The sequence below is a fragment of the Alligator mississippiensis genome, chromosome 2, assembly GCF_030867095.1.
Source record: "Alligator mississippiensis isolate rAllMis1 chromosome 2, rAllMis1, whole genome shotgun sequence".
In the NCBI taxonomy this organism is placed as follows: Eukaryota; Metazoa; Chordata; order Crocodylia; family Alligatoridae; genus Alligator; species Alligator mississippiensis.
In genome coordinates this window covers 284,557,211-284,575,037 of record NC_081825.1, presented here as the reverse complement: position 1 = coordinate 284,575,037, position 17,827 = coordinate 284,557,211, and the positions used below count along the sequence as shown (strand labels likewise).

Here is a 17,827-nt window from a genome sequence, read left to right as displayed (position 1 = left end):
GGTCTGCGTGTATGGCAGTGTAAGGGGGGGTGTGGGTGCATGTGGATGGTGGGATGTGGGTGTGGGACTCAGCCTATGAACACATGCACACAGTCTGCCCCTGCCTACACACACTGTCCCTGCCTGCCCACCCACCCACAGACAGACACACTATGCCTGCTTGTACACGCATGCGCACACACAGAGTATCCCTGCCTGAACATGTGTGTGCATGCACACACACACACACACAATCCCTGCCACCCACACACTATCCCTGTCCACACAGACACACATGCATGGACACACACAGACACTATTCTTGCCTGAATACACACACACACACACACAAACACACACACACACACACACTCCCTGCCTGCACACACATACACATGCTATCCCTGCCCACACACATGCATGCACACACACACACTATCCGTGCCCACACACACACACATGTGCACACATGCCCTGTTCCTGCCCACACACACAATGCCTGCCTGCATACCCACACACACACTGTCCCTGCCTGCCCCCCAACACACACTGTCCCTGCCTGCCCCCCCACACATACAGACACATATAGAGAGTCCCTGCCTGCCCACACACACACACACACACACACACACACACACACTGTAGCTGCCTGCCCCCCACATGCACACACACATGCACACACACACTGTCCCTTCCAGGGTTAGGGGGTGGGACTTCCAGTCACAACATGGCAACCTGGGCGGGGCATCTGTCAAGGGGTGGGGATACCAATGTGGCCTGTGACAGCTTGCCAAAACTTGGTAAGTGGCCCTCTGTCTGAAATAATTGCCCGCCCCTGTTGTAGACAATATACCCAACTCTACTTGCTACTGCATGACTCTAAGGGGTTCTGGCAGCTTTTCTGTACCTTGTAGCACACTGCTTGAGTATTTCGCAACCCATGTAACTCTGATTCTGGCTTTGCTTACCTTCTGTGCCTCTCTGTTGTGGTTGTGGAAGTAGTTCTCAGCTCCTGAGCATGATGCCGAGCCTTGTTGGCTTTAGTGACTTCTTCCCATTATTTCCAGTAAGTGGCTTTGGCTTCCTAGTAAAAACTTTTGCACAGCCTTTTCCACTTCTCTCTGACATCTTCTGTTTCCAGCAGCTCAGAGCACATACCTACGTTGTAGAAGCATATCACATTAAGAAATATGTTAATGAATATGTTTAACTAACTAGCAATTACAGATGACTTAGCAGCTTGTGTAGAGACATTGAGAATGTATTAACAATGATGTTAGCATGGGTGGACCCAGGATTTTGTAAAGGGAACTGCAAGAGCAGTGAAGAGTGCTGGAGAGGTGGCTGCACCTGCACTCCTGTGAACAAATTTTGAGCAAGGTGGGGAGGGTGAAAAAGAATTTAAACAGACCCGTGACTCATTCCAACCAACGTGAGTTTATTAATTGACAAAAAAAAAGACCTAAATAAGGTTGGATGGTCTCCACAGGTTATCTGAATGTAAATGTGTTTCCTGCTTTCCTGTTTAAGCAAGCAGTCTGGTGACCCTCGCCCAGTGAGGTCTCTCACTTCAGATTTTACCTTAAAATATAACTGCAGGCTTCTTTCATGAGAAATCAGCCAGATGCTGTAGCTGTCTGTCTGCTCTGAGTCACATAGGCCTACACTGCCAACTTTCCCCCACTTCCTCCCATCAAGTTGGGCAAACCATGTTGTGGGCACTGCAGCTGGGGACCTTTTTTAAGTCCTGGAATCAGGTAAGAAATCTTTCCCTGTTTAACAAGGAGCAGTGTCTCTGTTATGAAGGATGGTAAAAGAACGCTCACAAGGGGGCCTGCCTCCTTTAAGTCCATGACCTTTTGGGCCAGCAAGAGCCAGGTGTGGCCGAGTAAGTCAAATAACTGAAAAAGAGAAGTGGCCTGAACAGATAAAAGCTTTCCCATTAGACAGAGAGGGCCAATGGAGTCCTGACTCCTAGAGGGAAGGATGGTCTCTTCTGGAGGGGGGAAAGGTTTGGATGGACCCAGTAAAGAGCTGTGGCAGGGGAGTGAGTTTTGTTGTTTTCCTTTTCGGTTTCTGGTTTCTTTGGACAGTACGCTTGTGGGGCAAAGCCCTGTGTAAAGACTGTGTCCATTACCCCAAAGCAGGGGAACAACTTTAAGTAGAGATTTTTTTCTTTTGTTTCTTTTTTTCTAATGGATGCCCCATGGACCTGGAGCAGCTATAAAGGGAGATGTGGAAGCCACAGGCAGGGTGTCCTAGCACCCTGCCCAACCTACTTCTCACAAGGAAGGTTAGTGGCGCGGACATGATAGCCTAAGAGCCTGCTGTGGTGTTGTGCAAGGCATTGTTTCATAGATTCATAGACGTTAGGGTCGGAAGGGACCTCAATAGATCATCGAGTCCGACCCCCTGCATAGCCAGGAAAGAGTGCTGGGTTCAGATGACCCCAGCTAGATGCTTATCTAACCTCCTCTTAAAGACCCCCAGGGTAGGGGAGAGCACCACCTCCCTTGGGAGCCCATTCCAGACCTTGGCCACTCTAACTGTGAAGAAGTTCTTCCTAATGTCTAGTCTAAATCTGCTCTGCTAGCTTGTGGCCATTATTTCCTGTAACCCCCAGGGGCGCCTTGGTGAGTAAAGCCTCACCAATTCCCTTCTGTGCCTCCATGATGAACTTACAGGAAGCCACAAGGTCGCCTCTCAACCTTCTCTTGCGGAGGCTGAAGAGGTCCAGGTGGCCTAGTCTCTCCTCATAGGGCTTGGCCTGCAAGCCCTTAACCATACGAGTGGCCCTTCTCTGGACCCTCTCCAGGTTATCCACATCCCTCTTGAAGCGCAGCGCCCAAAACTGCACTCAGTACTCCAACTGCGGTCTGACCAGCGCCCGATAGAGGGGAAGTATCACCTCCTTGGTTCTGTTCGTCATGCATCTGCTGATGCATGATAAAGTGCCATTAGCTTTTCTGATGGCTTCGTCACACTGCCGACTCATGTTCATCTTGACATGATAGGGGACCTCCAGATCGGTAGCCATTTGGGAGACAGTGATCACCTTATAATAGAATTCAACATAAGACGGCGAGTGGGTAAGGTAACTAGTAGGGTGAAAGTGCTAGACTTTAGGAAAGCTGATCTCATTGCACTCAGGCGATTAGTCAAGGAAGCACTGCAGAGTAGGAGTTTTGATGAGATGGGTGCCCAAGAAGGGTGGCTGTGCCTAAAGGAAACGATCCTTCGGGCACAAAGCAAGACGATCCCCGAGCGAGGCAAAAGAGGGAAAGGGGCCAGGAGGCTTCCATGGCTGACCAGAGAAATCCAGGGCAGCCTAAGGGCCAAAAGGGGAGCACATAAAGAGTGGAAACAGGGTGAGATCACTAAAGATGAATATACCTCCTCTGCTCGTGCTTGTAGGGAGGCAGTTAGGCAGGCCAAAGCTACCATGGAGCTGAGGATGGCAACCCAAGTAAAAGACAACAAGAAATTGTTTTTTAGATATATTGGGAGTAAAAGGAAGGCCCAGGGAGGAATAGGACCCCTGCTAAATGGACAGAAACAATTGGTGACAGACAGGGGGGACAAGGCTGAACTCCTCAACGAGTTCTTTGTCTCAGTGTTCCTAAGTGAGGGGCAGGACAAGGCTCTCACTGGGGTTGTAGAGAGGCAGCAGCAAGGCACCAGACTTCCATGCGTAGATCCTGAGGTGGTGCAGAGTCACTTGGAAGAACTGGATGCCTTTAAATCAGCAGGCCCAGATGGGCTCCATCCGAGGGTGCTGAAGGCACTGGCCGACATCATTGCTGAGCCACTGGCGGGAATATTCGAACGCTCGTGGTGCACGGGCCAAGTCCCGGAAGACTGGAAAAGGGCCAGCGTGGTCCCCGTTTTCAAAAAGGGGAGGAAGGAGGACCCGGGCAACTATAGGCCAGTCAGTCTCACCTCCATCCTTGGTAAAGTCTTTGAAAAAATTATCAAGGCTCACATTTGTGAGAGCCCGGCAGGGCAAATTATGCTGAGGGGAAACCAGCACGGGTTTGTGGCGGGCAGATCGTGCCTGACCAACCTAGTCTCTTTCTATGACCAGGTTACGAAACGCCTGGACACAGGAGGAGGGGTGGATGTCGTATACTTAGACTTCAGGAAGGCCTTCGATACGGTATCCCACCCCATACTGGTGAACAAGCTAAGAGGCTGTGATGTGGATGACTGCACAGTCCGGTGGGTGGCGAATTGGCTAGAGGGTCGCACCCAAAGAGTCATGGTAGATGGGTCGGTCTCGACCTGGAAGGGTGTGGGCAGTGGGGTCCCGCAGGGTTCGGTCCTTGGACCGATACTCTTTAATGTCTTCATCAGCGACTTGGACGAGGGAGTCAAATGTACTCTGTCCAAGTTTGCAGATGACACAAAGCTATGGGGAGAAGTGGACACGCCGGAGGGCAAGGAACAGCTGCAGGCAGACCTGGATAGGTTGCACAAGTGGGCAGAAAACAACAGGATGCAGTTCAACAAGGAGAAATGCAAAGTGCTGCACCTCGGGAGGAAAAATGTCCAACCTGTCCAGGTCTGCTTGTAGCTGTTCCCTGACCTCCGGCGTGTCCACTTCTCCCCACAGTTTTGTGTCATCCGCAAACTTGGACAGAGTACACTTCACTCCCTCGTCCAAGTCGCTGATGAAGACATTGAAGAGTATCGGTCCAAGGACCGAGCCCTGCGGGACCCCACTGGCCACACCCTTCCAGGTCGATACCAACCCATCCACTACGACTCTCTGGGTGTGACCCTCTAGCCAATTCGCCACCCACCAGACTGTGTAGTCATCTAAGTCACAGCCTCTTAACTTGTTCACCAGTATGGGGTGGGATACCGTATCGAAAGCCTTCCTGAAGTCTAAGTAACCAACATCAACCCCTACTCCTATGTCCAGGTGTTTTGTAACCTGGTCATAAAAAAAGACTAGTTTAGTCAGGCATGATCTACCTGCTACGAACCCATGCTGGTTTCCCCTTAGCATAATTTTTCCTGCCGGGCTCTCGCAAATGTGAGCCTTGATAATTTTTCAAAGACTTTGCCAAGGATAGAGGTGAGACTGACTGGCCTATAGTTGCCCGGGTCCTCCTTCCTCCCCTTCTTGAAAATGGGGACCACATTGGCCCTTTTCCAGTCCTCCGGGACCTGGCCCGTGCGCCATGAGTGTTCAAATATTCCTGCCAGTGGCTGTGAAATGACGTCAGCCAGTGCCTTCAGTACCCTCGGATGGAGCTCATCCGGGCCTGCCAACTTAAAGGCATCCAGTTCCTCCAAGTGACTCTGCACCATCTCAGGGTCTACGCTTGGTAGTCTGGAGCCTTGCTGCTGCCTCTCTACAATCTCAGTGAGAGACTTGTCTTGCCCCTCACTTAGGAACACTGAGGCAAAGAACTCATTGAGGAGTTCAGCCTTGTCCCTCCTGTCCATCACCAATTGCTTATGCCCATTTCGTAGAGGTCCTATTCCACACTGGGCCTTCCTTTTACTCCCTATATATCTAAAAAACAATTTTTTGTTATCCTTAACTTGGGATGCCATCCTCAGCTCCATCGTAGCTTTGGCCTGTCTAACTGCCTCCCTACAAGCGCGAGCAGAGGAGGTATACTCCTCTTTAGTAATCTCTTCCTGTTTCCACTTTTTATATGCCCCCCTTTTAGCCCATAGGCTGCTCTGGATTTCTCTGGTCAGCCAAGGAAGCCTCTTGGCCCCTTTCCCCCTTTTTCTCCGAATCGGGATCATCTCCCTCTGTGCCCGAAGGATCATTTCCTTAAGGCACAGCCACCCTTCCTGGGCTCCCATCTCTTCAAAACTCTTACTCTACAGTGCGTCCTTGACTAAACGCCTGAGTTGATTGAAATCAGCTTTCCTAAAGTCTAGCACTTTCACCCTACTAGTTGCCTTACCCACTCGACGTCTTATGGTGAATTCTATTATTTGGTGATCACTGTCCCCCAGGTGACCACCAATCTGTAGGTCTCCTACAATGTCATCCCCTGTTGCCAATACCAGGTCCAGTAAGGCATTCCCACTCTGTGTCAGGTGGAGGTCCTGTACACAGGATAGGAACCTGCATGAACGGTGGGACTTTGCTGTCTGCATCTCCCAGCAGATGTCTGGGTAGTTTAGGTCCCCCATGACTACTGCCTCCCTAGTTTTTATGGTCCCTAAGAGCTGCCTCAGGAGCCTCAAATCTAGTTCTTCCCCTTGGTGTAGGGGTCTGTAGCAGACCCCTACCACCAAATCCCTTTCTCCTTGACCTCCATGTAACCTAACCCACAATCCTTCTACTTTCTCCTCCTCCAATTCCGTTTTGATAGGGGTCAATGTATATCGCTCATTGACATAGAGCGCAACCCCTCCCCCTCTCTTCCCCACTCTATCCTTTCTGTATAGCTTATAACCCTCTATGTATACCGCCCAATAGTTGAGTAGTATGACTGTAAAGCTCAATGTCTTGGGGCACCTATACACATGCAGCAAGGCTGCTCTGACATGCTGTAAGTACAGGTTTGCGAGCGCCGACCAAGGGTCGGCGACCACCTGCAGCCGCCACCAGCAGCAGTGGCAGCAGCCAGCGGGAATTGTGGACTGCCCGCAAATGTTGCCTGTGGTGCCGGCAGTGCAGTGGCGAGTGGTGACTGTCAGCGGCTCCTGTTTGTAGGGGTGCACTGCCATGTACCCCCGTGCACCCCCTATGCATCGCCCCTGATCAAGGACTGTGATGCATTTTTTCCTTGGGTCTTGCCACCCCTTCCCCCACTACTACCCCCTTCATGGTCTTTGGTATGTCCCCTCTGCTCCCATTCCTTCCCCCATCTGTCCACTGCTGCCAATGTCCTCTGCTCCCTTGGGGGGTGCAGGGGAAGCTCCAGAGCCCCTCCTGTCCTATACCAACCTGGCTGGCTGGGAAGCTGGCCTCAGCTGGGGACAACAGCTGTGGAAGCAGTGGTGGGCAGGTTCCCCCTTCTTGTTCCTACTCCTGGGCTGGTGGGGAACATGCGGGAGATTGAGCAAAGAGAAGAAAACTGCTTGCCATTGTCCCCAGGTGAGTTTGATTCCCCACACAGCCTGGCTGGAGCAGGGCAGAAGTGGCTTTGGAGCTCTTCCTGCCCCAGGACAGTGGGAGACAGCAGGGATAGGGATAGTGGCGGGAGGGGGAAACAGGAGTAGAGAGGACATGCTGCTGAGCATGAAGGAGTAGGAGGGGATTAGTACCTGATTCGTGGACTTAGTCTGCACACTGACTCTGGGGGTCTCATCCAAAAGTGCGATACAACTGCACCATTACACTCCTTCTGTGTCTGCCATGGACATTAGGATTAATCAGGCTCAGCTACAACATTTTAAAATAAGATTGCTGCTATCCATACTAGGGACAAAATTCTGTTTAACATTGTGGTGTTATATTTGCTTATTTGTGATGCATTTCCTAATATAGGCACAACGTGGCAGGGTCAGCTCAAGTGGTGTTTCACAACTCTGTCTAGATGACTCTCTCTCAAGAGACTTGGGAACATGGGCTCCAAAAGTCTCTCTGTTTTACAGAGCAGATCCAAGGTTCTTTTTAAAATGCATTTGGAAGGTTGGTTATCTGGCTTAGTTCAGCTTTGGCAGGAAACAATATTTGGAGATCTGTCAGGAAAAATAAAATTACACTTTTCCATCAGAGTTCCCATTTTTCCAGAATGGTCTCACATGGTCTTGAGCACCTCCAGTGGAAGCATGGGAGACTAACACTTCCCTATTTCTTACTTGCGGCACAAGCAAAGGATCCTCCGTTATTTTTTCTGAATAATCTGTGTTGTTCCTTGGGCAGTGGTTTAGGCATGATATGCAAAATGAGGTTCTATTTTCCACTCGGCAGCATTCACACTTTCCTTTTTCACTTCAGATTCATTGGCAGAAGCTGGCTCTCTTCTTTAGTGGCAGCCTTTGAAGGTTCTGACTAGCAAGCATATCTCCTTCTTTACTTCTTTTACCTTGACTGTGGTTATCAGAAACATGGCATTTTTGAGACTGTGTTTTCTGAGGACACCTTTCAAACTGCGTGATGTATGTAATCATATTTGGCCCTGACTTCACAAGTCCTCATAAACTAATCTCTCTGTATTATCCTCCTTTACTCATCTCTAAAAAGTTAACTGCTTTAATAGTTTCAGTCTCTCCTCATATTGGTGACCTGCTATGTCTTTTAGTAGTGCCCGTCTTTGAACCTCTTTCAGCTATGCTTTTTTTGGAGATCAGCTGAATACACCACTCAAGCAAAGGCTGCCTCATTTTACATGACGCTTATATTGTTTCGGAACTTTCTTCCTCCCTTGCTCTGCTAGAGTTTTCATTTGGTAACCTTCTGGGCAAGCTCCATGATTTATCTATTTTCCAAAGTTGTTTTCTTTTTGTGTGGAAAAGGAAACTGCCAATTGGGGTTATATTGTGTGATGGGGAAAGTTTGCTTGTGCAGGTTTGTTTGGATGCCAGTTTTCTCTTTAACACATTTGTTTTTGCTTTTTTTTAAATTGTATGCATCTAGAAACATGGGAGAGATGTAGAAACCTAAATGATTGGTGGTTAGGGTAGCTTCGTGAGATTTAGGAATCCTGGGTTAATCCTTGACTCTGCCATGGACTTCCTGTGTGATTTAAAACAAGTTTCTCTGTGCTTTTTATCCCCATTGTACAACTGAGGGATTTAATACTTCTGAGAGGCACTGGAAAGATAAGTATGCTAGTGCTTGTAAGGCCCTCTGATAACGTGGCAATGGAAGCCATATGAATAACAAAGATTGAGAGTTTGTTAAATAATAGTTTGTTAAATGATAATTTTTTTTAGTTTGTTAAATAATACGTTTCTTACTTTGGTAAAAAATAAATGGATTGAGCCAAAGTCCACTGAAGTAGACTGGATTCTTACCATGGATATCAGTGAGTTTGCATCAGGTCCCTGATTAAACTTCATAAAAGTAGTTTTGATCAGAATTTTTAAGACTTAAGGAACCAAAAAATACTTTAGATAATAATGACGGTCTAACGTGAGCAAGTTTCACTGCTTGGCACTTACATTGTTATATTCACATAAAAACAGCTTTCTTGTGTTAGAGCTCCTGATTATGTACTGAAGAATAAAACATATCCACGTAACTATACTTACCAGAGGTAGTACATACTAAGTATACTGGTATTTGTATAATGTGATAATGATTATTCTGTTATCCAATGGTGGGCCAAATTCTGCTTTCATTAGTAACTGTGAAGACAAACAGAGGTTTCCTGTGAATGACCAATGGCAAAATTTACCTCTGTTAGTACAGATGTTTGTCAGCTTAACTTTTTACACCTATTGAATATGGTGAAAAATGATTTTCAATACTTTCGGTATGTGCTTTAAGAATTCTGCTGGCAAAACCACCCATATAGCCCCACAAAAATGGCTCATTGCCTTAAGGAAATACAAAGGAATTAGCGAAGAGCAAAGTTACTGAAATACCAGAATCAGAACAACCACATAATTAAAAAAAAAAGTAAGAAAATATTCACAATTTCATAACAAACTGAAAGGCAAATTGAAAAGAACCCTAATGAAAATAATAAAACAGAAACTAAAACATGCAGAATAACACACATGCACACACTTGCATATGCAATCCAAACCAGAAATAACCCAAACAGTGATGAAAACTAGTAGGTTTCTGCCACAGATGCATATTTCTGACATTTTTCCCATGTTTCTAGGAGAATTTTACATGTTTTCTAAGACTTGATCCAGATGAAAAAAGACTCCTCTAATGTTGGCTCCCAGGTAATCCACAGCCCTCCTCAGTTGTGAATCTAGAGGTCATTTCTTATTCCAGTTGAGCAGAATAACCCATATGTTAGCTTAGTCAGATGGGGCAGATCATAGGAGGACATCAGAAGTCCAGATTTCTTTGGCCTCAGGCTGGTGATGTGACCTTCTCTAGGCATGGGTGGATCCAGGATTTTGTAAACGGGGGTCTGGGAGTAGTAAGTGGAGCTGCTCCCTCATTCCCAACCTCCTCCTCACCAAAACATGCAGAAAATGCCACAAGAGCAGCTGATGGGGATTTTTTTTTTTAATTCCCTGAATCAGGGAAGAAATCTGTCTCTCTGGATCTCAGCACCCCCACCTGCCCCTCACATGCCCCTCTTCCTTTGCCCCAGTTTCCAGCTGATCTGGGGCCAGGGAGAGCTCCAGAGCTGCTCAAGCTGCACTGCATGGGGAACCGGACTCAGCAAGGGACAGCAGCGGTGGTGGACAAGTTTCCTGTCCCTGAGGCTGGCAGGGGAACACCCAGAGGAACCAGTCAGGAAGAAGGAAATATCCCACCTCTGCCCCTGCTTCTGCCACTGTCCCTGGAGTAGGAGCTCCCCCGACCCCAGGTCAGCCAAGGATACCAGCAGTGGTATGCGTGGGGTGAAGGGAAGGGAGGGGAATGAGCATAGAGGGGGAATCAGGGGCAGGGGAATTTTTACCTGCTTGAGGGACTTAAAAGTCTCTAGCTATTGCTCACATGGCATGGTCCAAAAGGGAGAGGAGCAACCACACCACTGTACCCTCTCTGGATCTGCTCTGTCTTTACCTGATTGTGCATTAGTCTGCTGGGAAAAAGTCCGAGTAGTCACTGCTTACAGACCTTTCTTCCTCTATTGATCTTCTGAGAGCTTTCAGAGGAAGAGGAGACATCAAGTTGTGGTCACTAACAATTTCATGGTACTCTCCATAAGACGTAAGAGCTAACCCCAGTGTTCTGCCCACAGTCTTTTGTCTCCTTACTGCTTCTTTTGTGCCCCAGCTCTGGCAAAACAGTTCCAAGTTTATGTCAGAGAAGGCTGACTTTTGCTGCTGGATGGAGATATATAGAGATATATAAGCCAAAATTTGAGACACATTAAGCACCAGGCATTTCCATCAACTTTACTGGAAATTATGAATCATGGGTATCAGAACATGAGAAACAGGGGGCTCATTTATAAAAGCTCTTCCTTTCTTCTGCCTGAAATTGGCTTTTGAACTCTCCACAACATAGTTTGTATTTATTTTTGTTTAGGAGTTTCCTTAATGGTTTTTCCTCAGCGTATGGCAGAACAAGTATTTGTGTTCTTTGTTTAGTACTTCATTGGGGTAAACCTGATTGTTTTCTGGGTAGAGTAAATGGGCCAACAGTGTCCCTGGTTTAACTCCATGGACTTTAATGAACTAGCCTAAATCCTCCCATTATTTTAACATTCTTGCTGTTGCTTTAGTTTGGCTGGTGGTAATTTCCTGTAAGGTCAGGTCAAGTATTACTTGCACTGTGAAGCATACATGCAGTGGATAACAGCAAAAATTATATAAAGGCCTGCAAAATGAGGAATCCATGATGGTTTTGCATCTGCGATTTTCTACTGTTTTGGACATAACTTTTGGAGTTTGGCTTTTTACCCATTTCCACTTCAATAGACTAGGAGAGTAGACACTCCAGGGGATCATTGTCTCCTAATCAGGCCCATCATTTAAGTGTGTACACAAAAATAGGCCTAGGGACCTGAGATCCTGCCAAAACCCCAGATGCCAAAAATGAAGACCATGATTTTAGAAAACATTCTTGTAAGGCACTTACCAGTGTTTATGCAATTTTCAGTTCATTTCTTCCACTGCTGCTCTGTTGATCGTTAGTATGAGATGCATGCAGCACCTCCCAGAAATCAACACGGGAAAGTTATACATCTGGGGAAGCATACTCAGCTTACTGCTATTGTGGGGCAGGTAGCAAGGAGAAAAAGGCATTGTTTCTATCTCTATACCCTTAGTTCTTGGATAGGCCTGGGAACTTGAGAAGTCTGCACATCCCTGATTAAACAAGGCTCCAATTTTGTTTTAATCATCCCATGGATATTTATAAACACTTCTTCTAAAAAGTGTGTTTATCATATGTAGAGCAGACTATATATAAATTTTATATATAAATGTATGTTTTTCTTGTGGATGTATTTATAGACCTATTCGTGATCCATGTTCAATCCATTGTTTTGTAGTTTATACAAATAAAAGCTGGGTGCACACAACTGCACTCATCTTTTTTAAGCACCAATCCCAATGTGTGTGCTTGCCAGCTATTTACAGTCACACATGGCCATTACATATCTATGCATATTAGGGACCTACAAGAGGTGTGTCAACTGCCTGTATTGAACTTTGAGAAATTTGACCTTTCATCCTATGTGTGTGTAATATTTTCAGGCTTCTTCCCCTTTTCTGAGTAGTGAAAGAATGGACCTGGCCTTACACTACACAAATTGGGTAAGGAGATGAGTTATTAGTCAAGGGTTTTCTTGTTAACATTTTTAGAAGAAATGTGAAGCCATCATCATCATAAATGAAAATAAAAACAGCAGCTGAGAGCTGAAAGTGACCTGCAGCATTCCCTTTTTTACTGACTTTCACAACTTTCCACACAGCTGGTGCATTCCACGTACAAAAGAGATGTTTTCAGTTCCAGGTCACAGAACAGCAAAGTGAATACCCAAAGCATTCATTCTATGCCACGATATAGTTCTTACCCATCAATTTATGAACTGAATTATATGTAGCTCCAGTCAAGTCTCTTTTGGCCACAACTGATCTAAAAACCTTGATTGCATAGAAGGTCTTCTAATGCCTATCAAATCTTTTGGAAAATGCCTTGCTTCTCCAGATCTCTCTTATGTTCCCCATCTCATTCAGACACACTAGTCTGCTCGTACTTTTTCTAGTACAGCTGATAGTCTTATTGCTTCTGCTTTTTGTAAGTTATCCATAGATGGCTCATTGCATTTGAGTTATTTTTTAAGCACCAGAAATAAGATACTAGTGTTTTCCAGCTGATTTCTTTGGAACAGCTTACTAAAATGTACTATTTAGGGCCTGGCCCTGCCATCCTTACTCTATATTAGTGGTTCTCAACCTTTTTGGATTCAACACACTCTGTGTTAGGTTTAGAAAATGTCAGCTTTTAGCTTTCACTCTTTTTTTGACTCTGGAAAAATAATAGAGCAATTCTTCTGTTGCAAAGAACTTGGAAAGACCAAAACAGGTTAAAATGTTTTTGACACTATGGATTCCATTTTGAAATCTCTGGGTTTCTCTTGTGAATCATGTATCAGTGTCCGCACACCTAACAGTGCTAGTGTTGACAGCACCCTGGTTGAGAATCACTGCTCCACAACATTATATCACTGAAGTTCAATGGGGTTTTTTGCCTCAGTGACAACTCTAAGATTTGACTTATATTCTTTTGTTGTGCGTCTCTGTTGGTATTGTCTCTCATTTGAATTGGAATACAGTTAATTATATTCTAGCTTTAAAATAGCAGTGCTGCTTTTTTTTTTTCAAATAAAATATTTGCATAACTGCATAACTGTCCAAACCCTGGAAACACCTTCAAAGAGGTGATTGTAGTATCTTGTAATTCTCTGTACACCATAAATGCTCACTTGGAACGTGTTTCTATTTGTCTGCCCAAGAAAGAAAAAAAATACTGACCAAAAGAATTTAAAATGCTTAAGAGTTTTAACCGCAGAGGATACACAGAGAGGCTAGAATGGCACATGGTGCTGAGCCTGTCAGATTCTTAAAATACCAACAATTTGGTGGTCTAGAATCCCGTCACTCTGTTCATATATCTGGAAAAAAAATCCTGTACATCCTTATTAATCGAAACCTGAGCTTTCAATCAAGGCATCTGATTTTTCCAATAATCACATACTAAAAGCAAGTGGGATTTTGGGTAGGAACACTGAAGAGGAAAGTGTTTACAGGGACATACTTTCTAAAACAAAAACATGCTGATGGCACTTAAAAATTTTTGAAAAATAAACTACTTGAAAAGACTTCATTTATCATATGATGCATAATTACCCCATTTCTATTATTGATGGCCTTTCTTTGAAAACATTCTAAACTCCCCATGTACTTCTATTGCTGCTTATCCTCCTGAAATGATGACCCTTAGTTGTGGCATAATTGATTCCTTTAAAAGTGCTTAAGATTAGAGGATAAAATCCTGATACGTACTGATCTCAGTGGAAGTTGGAGGCACACAGGATAGGGCCCATTGAGAGGATTATACTATCATATTGGGAAAGCAGATGAGCTTTTTAATGAGAAAAGATCCAAAAAATGTATGAAGCACAAGCATGAGTATTTCGAAATAAAATGTTTTCAACATTTCCCAGGAAGGGCCAGCTGCATGATTCCAGTAAAAATAAAGATTCTTGTTTTAAAAGCTAAGAATAGAAAATTTTAAACAAAGAATTATGGGCCTAAATTGCAATGACTTAAGATTTACTTATGGACTCACAGATATTCCAGAATGACTTGGAGCTTTATCACATATCTCTGGTCAGCCACTCAGCACTTTGCTTCTAGTGGAACAGTATAGCCATTATTGTCCATGTCCCCTGGGTCAGGGAAATTGGGATATACTTTTTTCCCTTTTGTGTTGCCTTAACTTGTTGGTGTGGTATATAGGTGACTTTCAATAGATGAAGAACCAAGCAAGAAAGCATTAAGATTTACTCAGAATTTGCTTTATTATACCACAGACTTTGTTTTCTTATGCAATGGATAAAGAGAGGAGAGTTATCCTTTCCTCAGCAACAGCAACTGTGACAGACTAGTGGAACCAAACCATTCAGAGCTGTGGGCAGTTTGATTAGCCAGACTGCTGTGGCTTTGTAACAGAATCAAGTTATCTTTGAGAGTTGGCAAGCAGCTCTCCAGTTCTTTCACAGATCAGACTGATCAGATGGGGACAGATACAGATGCTCCTGTGGGTAAAGGAGATTTGAGGAGGTGAAAGTGTCCTTACTGCTGAGTCTTCTTCTATTCATATACAGAGCATGCTTGAGAGTTATGTCCTATGCCCACGCCCTTCATGGTAAATTCAGCAATAGGACCTTAGACTGCTTATTAAAGAAGACTTGTAACAGAAAGGAATGGAAAGAAAAAGGGAAGAGAGAAGGAAATATAGATAAGGAAAGGGAAGGACAGAGGAAAGGTGAGCCCTGGGACTCACTTTTCTCTGCCAGGAGAAACATTTAGCAACTCCAAAAGAAAGGAAATTCCAGAGGCGCTTTTGCCTGGTTAGAGGCAACATAAGGAGAAGGAGAAAAAGTCCTAGAGCCCCCTTCTCCAGACAACCACAGCAGGGGTCATGGGAAGAGGGAGTTCTTTACTTCAAACCAAGAGGGAAATGTCTGTTGGTAAAGAAACTCCCTTGCATGGCAGAAGCTACAGTGTTGTTCAGCAAGAGGCTGATGGCACAATAAAACCTTAGGAGGAAATGTTGCTGTCTGCCTTATCAGAGATAAGGGTGAGAGTTCAGAGTTCAACTCACTTTTCAGATAAATAGACTAAAATACATTCCCTTCTCCTAAATACCTGTGCACTGCATGCCTCATAAGAAGCACTTGTACCTGAGATAAAAAGCAAAGAAACTGGTGTGCTTTTACAGCGTAACAATTCCTTTTTTCCCTGGCAGATTTTTTGCCTAGATACCATGCAAACAGTTTGGAAAATAAAAAATAAGAACTAGATGTTGTAGCACATAGGAAACTTAGTGGAATAAGCACAACTGGAATATTGATAGAGATGGATTCACCTTGTTCAGGAAGACTTGTCAGGGAAAATCAAAAGGATGTGTTGCCTTGTATTCCAGTATTCAGTATCCCAGTCAAAGACGTATGCACTTGTTTTCAGGTCCAGAATGCAGTGGGGTGATAATACCATTGAAAGTAAAGACAAAAATGAAAAAAAGAGCATAAGTGATGTCATGACAGAAGGCTACGGTAGATCACCAAACCAGGAAAATCAGATGCATGAGGCTTTTGTTGGAAAATAAGATGGCCAAAAGGTAAGACCTGGTGGTAAAATGGGGTATTTCAAGGGCTTGTTTGTATCATGGCAGTGGCCAATCTTGTGGGGAGCAGGGCTGTTTATGCCTGGCCATGCCCTTCCTGCTCGAGTCCACTGATGGTCTTCTGATCCAGAAGTTTGCCAGTGAGCTGCTTCAGATTCCTCCTCAGTGGGCACCTGCTAGACAATAAAGGCTTATGACTGGACACTGTGAATGAGTCTAGGACATCCTCACTAGCAAATTTACAAGTCTGGAGCGTGACTGTAGAGTTGGGTGGGTGGATGAAGGCAATCTCTTCCCTGAGACCAGCCAAGCCCTAACTATCCAAATGTCAGGGACATCAGCAGGGAACAATATGGCAGGACACTGCCTCAGAAAAGTTGCTGGCATTTAGGGGCAGAAACAACTAGGAGGAAAGTGTTTTCAGAGCTGAGTCTGACCAACAGGAGCTGGTTGAGAATGTGTAATTTGAAAATGACTTTAGGAGGAGTAATCATAAATGATAGCTTTCCTGATTCTTAGCAAGGGATGTGGGAGAATAGTAGGATAAAAGCAATGGATTTCAAAATACCAGACTACAATACACTAATTCTGTGACAGGCAAGTCTAAAGGGGAAAAGGAACTCAGGAATGTTGGCAATTTCTTAAAGTAACAATCTTTAGGATACAAGCTCAAATTATGCCAATATACAGGAAAAACTGGAAGTGTAGTAGGTGATTTACTCGGCTAATTCATGAAATATTCAAGGATGAAATTCAGGGAACCATACAGAAATGCAAAGTAGGTCAAATTAATAAGGGTGAATATAAGGATACAGCAAAAGCTTGCTGGGCCAAAATCAGAAACATCAAGGCACAAAATAAGATATGAATAGTGAGGGATATAAAAGCTTCATAATATAAATGCTTCATAAATACGTCAGTAGTAAGCGGAATTCCAAGGAAAGGGTTGGTCCATTATTCAGTGGGGAGGGAAAGCTAATAGATAGGTGATGCTGAGAAAGCAGATGTATTGAATGCTTTTTTACATCAGTTTTCATTAAAAAGGTTAATTTTGATCAGATGGCTACCACATTGGCATTGGTGATAAGGAGGTAGGGGAGAAATTGAGCTAAAATAGGGAAGGAAAAGCTTAGAGACTACTACGAAAAAGATGTTTTCAAATTAGCCTGGTAAACTTCACCGTTGAGTACTTTGGGCTGAAGCCATCTCAGATCTTCAGTGATTATTTTTTTGGAACTCGGAGTGAAAGGGTGAGATGCCAGAAAATGAGAAAAGAGCAAACATAGCACATATCAGTAAAAGGGGTTCAAGGACCCCAAGAATGCTAGACCAGTCAACCTAACATCAATTTCTAAAAAGATGTTAGAAGAAACAATTATATGTTTATAAGCATCTAGAACAGGGGTTCCCAACCCATGGTAAGCATACCCCTGGGGGTACACAAGACATCTTTGGGAGGTACATGGGAGAAATGGTATAATGGCAGATTTAATTTTCATTCTAATAATAACTGGCATTTAAGGGTTTAAAATACAAAACATGCTAGTAGGGGTATGCGGGCAGCTGGTAAATCTGGAAGGAGTATGCAATAAGAAAAAGTTTGGGAACCTCTGATCTAGAAGATAAAAATGTGATAAGCAACAGCCAACATCGATTTGTAACGAACAAATCTTGTCAAACTAATAAATATCCTTCTAGGCCAAGGTAATAGGTCTTGTAAATAGGGAAGAAACTCTAGATGTGATATATCTGGACTTAGTAAGGCTTTTGACCCTGTCCCACAGGACATTCTCTTAAGCCAGGGGTGGCTGCCTGTAGGCTGTGTGCCCAAGTGGTGCAGGCAGCTGTGATGTATGTGCCACATAAGCCAGGGGCTCTCAGTAAAGGGATGTGCTCATAGAGGTTTGAGTCTCCAGCTGTGTGGAGAAG

The 17,827-nt window shown here is 44.6% G+C and overlaps 1 long non-coding RNA gene across 3 annotated transcripts in view; it reads right to left on the bottom strand.

Annotated features, from left to right (window-relative positions):
* Positions 1–17,827, bottom strand: part of LOC109281674 (uncharacterized) — a 63,587-nt gene that overhangs the window by 30,292 nt on the left and 15,468 nt on the right. For all 3 annotated transcript variants that reach the window (XR_009460288.1, XR_009460289.1, XR_009460290.1), the window contains exons 3-4: positions 9,154–9,249; positions 948–1,137 (exon numbers count right to left, since the gene is read on the bottom strand). This is a non-coding gene — a long non-coding RNA (uncharacterized LOC109281674). The remainder of the gene's footprint in view (positions 1–947; positions 1,138–9,153; positions 9,250–17,827) is intronic.